A 7,245-nucleotide genomic window follows, 5' to 3' on the forward strand; every position below is an offset into this window, starting at 1 on the left:
TTCAGTTTCTTATTTAGTGATTATTTGAGAATTGCAATCATAACACAGAAATTTTCATTTCGAGTCAAAATACATCTCTAACTATGAAATATAAAATATATTACTTATTATCTACAGTGTGGAGGTTCTCAAGCCACCATCAACATTACCTGGAGAGTTTGTTAAAACACAGTACTAGACCCCAACCCCAGAGTTTCTGATTCTGCAGATCTGGATGAGGACTGAGAGTGCATTTCTAACAAGCTACATGTGATACCGTCAAAGCTGGTCCATGGACTACGTTTAAAATCCACTGCTTTAGGCCCTCTTCCTCCCATCTTCAGGATCTTTGAACATTCAGGGGCAAATCTACCTTCCAGCACACAGGTGTGTAGGGAGGAGACATCAAGAAAGAGCCAGGATCCCCTAGCCAGAGCCAGAGCTAGCTTCACAAGCAAGCCAAGAGCAGCCTTTCATGGGTTCTTCTTTCCCATCTTCGCAGTTTCAACTCTGAAAATGGCTGCAAAAAATCACTCTACAGTGACAGAGTTCATTTATTCCCGGGGGATTAACAAACCGACCAGAGCTCCAGCTGCCCCTCTTCCTGCTCTTCCTAGGGATCTACGTGGTCACCATGGTGGGGAACTTGGGCATGATCACACTGATTCGTGTGAATCCTCAGCTTCACACCCCCATGTACTTCTTCCTCAGCAACTTGTCTTTTGTAGATTTGCGCTACTCCTCTGTCATTACCCCTAAAATGCTGGTGAACTTTGTGTCAGAGAAGAACATCATCTCCTACGCGGGGTGCATGGTACAGCTCTACTTCTTCCTTGTTTTTGTGGTTGCCGAGAGTTACATGCTGACAGTGATGGCCTACGACCGCTACGTTGCCATCTGCCGCCCTTTGCTTTATAACATCATCATGTCCCATCAAGTCTGCTCCCTGCTGGTGGCTGTGGCCTACATCATGGCACTCATAGGCTCAGTAATAGCGACTGTCCTCATGTTAAAGCTGTCCTATTGTGAGGTCTTCATCAGTCACTACTTCTGCGACATCCTCCCTCTCATGAAGCTCTCCTGCACTAGCACCTATGATGTCCAGATGGTAGTTTTCTTTTTGGCTGGATTTGATATTTTAGTCACCAGTTTAATAATCCTTGTTTCCTATGCCTTCATTTTCTCCAGCATCCTCCGCATCAGCACAACAGAGGGCAGGAACAAAGCCTTTGGAACCTGCAGCTCCCACCTGGCAGCTGTGGGAATGTTCTATGGCTCTACTGCTTTCATGTACTTAAAGCCCTCCACCGCCAGTTCCCTGGCCCAGGAGAACGTGGCCTCTGTGTTCTACACCACAGTGATCCCCATGCTGAACCCCCTGATCTACAGTCTGAGGAACAAGGAGGTCAAGGCTGCCATGCAGAAGACACAGCGAAGAAAATGGTTTTGATGTGAAGGTTCTTATTCTTTCCAATTTTAAATGCAAGCTGTTGAAAATGCCAGAAAGAAGCACTCTGAAGGTTGGCCCAGCCGACTCTATATGGTTCCCTCTTCCCTTCCTCTCTTCTCCCTATCTCTCTCTGACACTTTGAAACCAGCTGATTTCAAGTTTATGCTTTCTTTCATTTAGGATCTGTTTTCTCTACCCTGGGCAATTTGGTAAACAGTATCTTAATTAGTAATTGATATAAACTTTCAGCATTGAGTTTGAGACGCATTCATAGTTTTACTTCCTTTCTAGGGAGAATAATACTCAATCCTATTATTTTTGTGTCTGGGAATACACAAGACAAAAAGGTGAATTTCAACGTCACCAAGAAGTTACAGTCCCTCTCTCATCCAGACCTCCCATCTACATCTCATGATCTCTTACTCCTATTTATTTTTGCCCAAGAACTTCTACCTGATCCCTTTATTCCACTGCTTTAATAACAATAATAATAATATTAGCAGCTAATGTTTTCTGGCTGCTTACTCTGAGCCAAGGACACTTCTTAGTGCTTCGTATGAATTATTTCAATTACAGATCATCATTAAAGGTACTATTATTATCTCCATTTCTCAACATCTGGTTTAATAACTGGCTCAGGATTATATGGTTGGTCAACAAAAAACACTGGGGGGAAGCAGACTTTACCCAATGGATAGGGCATCTGCCTACCACATGGGATGTCCACAGTTCAAACCCCAGGCCTCCTTGACCCATGTGGAGCTGGCCCATGCGCAGTGCTAATGTGCGCAAGGAGTGCCGTGCCATGCACGGGTGTCCCCTGTGTAGAGGAGCCCCACGCACAAGGAGTGCACCCCATTAGGAGAGCCGCCCAGTGCGAAAGAAAGTGCAGCCTGCCCAGGAATGGCGCCACCCACACAGAGAGCTGAAACAACAAGATGACATAATAAAAAGAAACACAGATTCCTGTGCCGCTGACAACAACAGAAGCGGACAAAGAAGAAGACGCAGCAAACAGACACAGAAAACAGACAACTGGGACGAGGGGGAAGAGGAGAGAAATAAATAAATAAATCTTTTTTTAAAAAGTAGATGTAATGAATAGGAACACATAATGTTCTTGTTTTGGGAGACTCAACACTCTAATATTTCAATTCTTTCTAAATTTATTTTTAAAAGTCATAGGATCTCAATAAAAAGAGCATCGGGGTTTTTTTTTTCTGGCAGTAAATAATAAAGTTCATATGGAGGAATAAACACACAAAATAACATGGAAAATCTGAGAAAAAAACACATAGAAGCTAACCCTAACAAATATGAAAACAATATAACGTTTCCTTAATTAAAACGGGGTGGTGTTGGCACATGAATTGAATGACAGACAACTGGAACAGAATATAAAACCCAGATAAGGGCCCAAGAACAAATGAAAATTTGTATTTGATGAAGGCAGCATCTCAAATCAATAAGATAAAGACTTTTTTTCATGGTGATGGTACAAACTGATAGCCATATGAAAAATAACAAAATTAGATTCATTTCTCAGACCATAAACAGTACAAAATTCAAAGGCATCCAAAAGTAAAAAATAAACTTATGAAAGTCCTTGAAAGGAAAACAAATCACGTTGTTTGTAAACTGAAAATAAAGAATACTTTGCAGATTATGATTCAAAACATATAAGCTATAAATAAAAAGATTAATAAATTTTACTATATTATTAAAAAACGTATTGCCTGGAAAAAATTATGACAAAATTCAAAAGAAAATTGACAAATGGGGAAAAGACTATGCGGAATTTGTATTTCAGACAAAAAACTAATATCTTGAATATAAAGAGCATCTAAAAGATGAGAAAAAAAGACCTGCAACCCAAGAGAGAAATGGATAAAGGATATGAATAGAGAGCTCAGACAAAATAAATATATTAATGGTTCTTAAACATAGGAAAAGATGCTCAACTTTTCTCAAACAACAAATATGCACTAAAACTACAGTAAAAGATACTATTTTTAAAAGTGAAGTTGAAATTCCTCTTCCAACCATGATGGAGTAACAGGGTTCACACTTGCCCTCTGCCTTAAACAACAGACAACTAGACAAAATAAATGAAACAGGTGTTTTCAGGTCTTGACAAAAGGCAGCAGAAGAAAAAAGGAAACAAAACTGATGAACCAAGTGATCACCCTTTCTATCTAGAGGTAATTTCCAAACAGGAGTACAGGGAGGGGAAAGCAAACAGAACTCCTCACAGAGCTGAGGAGATGGAGACTGGAGTTCAAGAAGGTTAAAGCAGCTAATCTGTGGAGGAGACTACTGAAGAAATCCACAAAGCTACCAAAGACTTTGGCTCCATACCAAATCTGAATACAGTGAAATTCCACTAGTCCAGGGAAAACACAGCTTCTTCGACAAATCAATTACCAGAGAGGAATAGGCAGAACAATTTCCAGAGCTCACACAGGGCCAGGAATTATTCAAGTTACCACCCGCCAGAATAGAGAGTATAAATGGGCCTGTATTAAGGAACCAGGAAGGATCAAACCTTAGTACTGGGGCTGTATCTGCCCTAGGCTATTCTAGATCCACCCCGAAAATCGAAAATCGTACAAATAAATTTCAAAAGGTTCAAAGTGACTCTAAAGTCACTTAAATAGATACAGCCCCAGGTACTGGTGCTCCTGAGGGCTACAGAGACACTCAGGTTCAACAGTGATGGCAAATGGCTCAGAGTTCATTGCCTTGCCAGTGAGTCCTACTTTGGAACTTGTGCTCCTGATTATGATGGAGTTGGATTCAGACGTGACCTTTCTACACATGCCTCTTCTGTCACTTTTACTAAACCTGTCATTGGCACATGGTTTCTATATGCTCAGGAGACTTCAATTTCTGGACTGGTCATGTGTCAGCTAGGTTCTGAGCCTCAGCAGGGTTGCAACAACTGCTCTCCTTGGACTTACCCCGGTCAGCTGACAGGGAGGTGAAAATGGTCAACCACCACACAGGGAACCAAGAGTGCCTGCAGCTGCAAGCAGAAGAATTGCATCCATCAGTCACATGGATCTAAGCCCTTTCTTGATTCAAAGGTGGAGTGGACATCGCCATTCCAGGGTCCACAGGATGGAGGAATATAGTTTGGATTGGAGTGGACTTGCTGGTATTCTACTATCGAACTGTTGTCACTCTACTAATGGGAGAAATTGTATCATTGATATGGAGATGGTAGCCACGAGATTTGCTGAGGGCAGGAAGAAAGTGGAAGAAGTGTGATATGGGGCATTTTCAGGACTTGCAGCTTTCCTGAATGATATTGCAGAGGCAGATGCAGGACATTGTATATTCTGCCATAACCCACTGGATGGACTGGGGGAGGGTGTGAACTACAATGTAAACTATGGTCCAAGCAGTGAGGCAGTGCTCCAGGGTGTATTCACCAAATGCAAAGAAAGTGCCTTACCAGTGAAAGGGAATGTTGATGTGGGAGGAGCGGGGGTGGGATGGGGAGTGTGGTATATGGGAACCACCTATGTTTTTCAATGTAATGTTTTGTGTGATCTATTTCCTTTTTTTAAAAAAAGACAATAAATAAATAAATAATTTTTAAACGTCATTGATTATACACTTTGGATAGATCATATGGTATGTCAATAGATCTCAATAAAACTGCTTAAAAAATAAATGTCCAAGAATTGCCAGAAAAGGCAGCTATGTATGGAAGAGGGAGCGAAGAGAGATTGAGAAGTGAAGAATTTTCTTGTTTGTCTGTTTTTTGTTACTGTTATTATTGAAATAATGAAAATGCTCTAATAATGATTGAAGTGATAAGTGTACAACTATGTGATTATACCAGTTACCATTGGTTGCACATTTTGTATGAAGTCTATGTTTTATTAATACATATCAATAAAATTCTTTTGTTTTTAAAAAGAGAAAAAAGTGCATGTGCATCAATATAAAAACACTTTAAAAAAATAAAGTCACTTAAAAAGGCAGCCAGAAGAAAGTCCATCACCCTTTAAAGAAATACAGTAAAATCCAGCATTCAACAACACAAAATCTATAACATCCCCACCCAATCAAAAATTGCTAGATATTAAAAAGAATTAAAATGTGAGCCATACCCAGAGGAAAATAAATCAACAGAAACAGTATGGAAATAACAGAGATGACAGAATTAGCCAATAAGGACTTCAAAAATCACTATTATATGTAAACCATTGACCATGGTTAGTAGCGAGACTTCAATATCTGTACATCAATTGTAACAAATGTGGGGATGTGTGGGAGGGGAAAAGGGTAGGACATTTGGAAAGCTCCTATATTTTTTATGTAACATTTATGTGATCTAAAGCTTCTTAAAAACAAAATAAGGGAAGCAGATGTGGCTCAAGGAATAGAGCTTCCACCTACCATATGGGAGAACCTGGGTTCAATCCCTGGGACCTTCTGGTGAAAAAAAAGAAGAGAAAGTGTACCTGCGCAGTGAGTCACTGTCCACGCAAGCGCCCATGTGGTAAGCTGTGCCTGCGCAAGTGCCTGCATGGTGAGCTCAAGTGTCCACACAGGTGAGTCATGCAGCAAGATGATGACACATCAAAAGAGAGACAAGGGGAGAGTCAAGGTGAAGCGTAGCAGAAACCAGGAACTGAGGTGGCACAATTGACAGGAACCTCTCTCCACATCAAAGGTCTCTAGAATCGAATTCCGGTGAATCTTAGAGGAGAGAAAATGAGAAGAGAAGACAACACAGACAGCAAAAATAGCAGGGTTGGGGGAGGTAGTTGGGGGGGGGGGTAAATAAATAAATAAATCAGAAAAAATAAAATAAAATTCACTACTATAAATATATTAAATATACCCAATAGTTGAAAGGGAAAAAATGGACATAATGTTGAAAGAAATTAAAGATATTAAAAAAATGAAATAGAACACCTAGAGATTTAAAATATATAATAACTAAAGGGGAAAAATCACTTGATTTTATCATTATCCAGTTAAATATGGCAGGAGAAAAAGCAACAGAAACTATTCAAACTAAAGTACAGAGTGACAAAGAAATAAGCAAAGAGTGACAAAAAATAAAATAAAATAAACAAAGCCTCAGTAACGTATGAGACAATATCAAGCATGCTAACATAGATGCAGTTGGAGTTCCAGAAGGAAAAGATGAGAAAGAAAATAATATTTAAAGAAATAACAGCTAAAATTTTTCCAAATTAGATAAAAACTGTACCCCCACAGATCCAAGAAAGCTCAATAAATCCATTAGAAGAACAGACACAAAGAAAACCACACAAAGGTATATCAATAATCAAGTTCCTGAACACCAGTGAGAAAGAAAACATTTTTAAAGTAGCCAAAGGGAAAAGCATATTACAGAGGAATAAAGAATGACTACAGGCTTCCCATCAGATGATGTAAGCATGAAGATAATGAAATGACATTTATAAGGGCAGAAAGAAAACTGTCAATCTAGAATTCTATACTCAGTGGAAATATCTTTTTTGAAGTATCTTTCAAAATTTGTTAAGCTGCCTTTTGTCTGTTGTTTTATTTTTTGAAATTTAACTAAATTTTAAAAATTGACAGTGAAAAAAAGGACATTTTCGGACACACAGAACCTGAGAGAAACTGTTATCAGTTTACTGTACCAAAAAAAATGTTACAGGAAGCTTTCTAGGCAGAAGGAAAAATATACAGAAGGAAATTTGTAGACCAGTGGGCCCTATTTGGAATTTGTGGTCCTGAGTGTAATGGAGTTGGACTCAGATGTGACCTTTCCACACATGCCTCTTCTGGCACTTTTACTGAACCTG

General features: G+C 39.4%; 1 pseudogene; it reads left to right on the forward strand.

The window, feature by feature from the left end:
* The first annotated feature begins 495 nt into the window (after nucleotides 1–495).
* Nucleotides 496–1,429, forward strand: LOC101431838 (olfactory receptor 8A1-like; annotated as a pseudogene).
* Nucleotides 1,430–7,245: the final 5,816 nt, after the last annotated feature.

The sequence above is a fragment of the Dasypus novemcinctus genome, chromosome 27 (assembly GCF_030445035.2).
Source record: "Dasypus novemcinctus isolate mDasNov1 chromosome 27, mDasNov1.1.hap2, whole genome shotgun sequence".
In the NCBI taxonomy this organism is placed as follows: domain Eukaryota; kingdom Metazoa; phylum Chordata; class Mammalia; order Cingulata; family Dasypodidae; genus Dasypus; species Dasypus novemcinctus.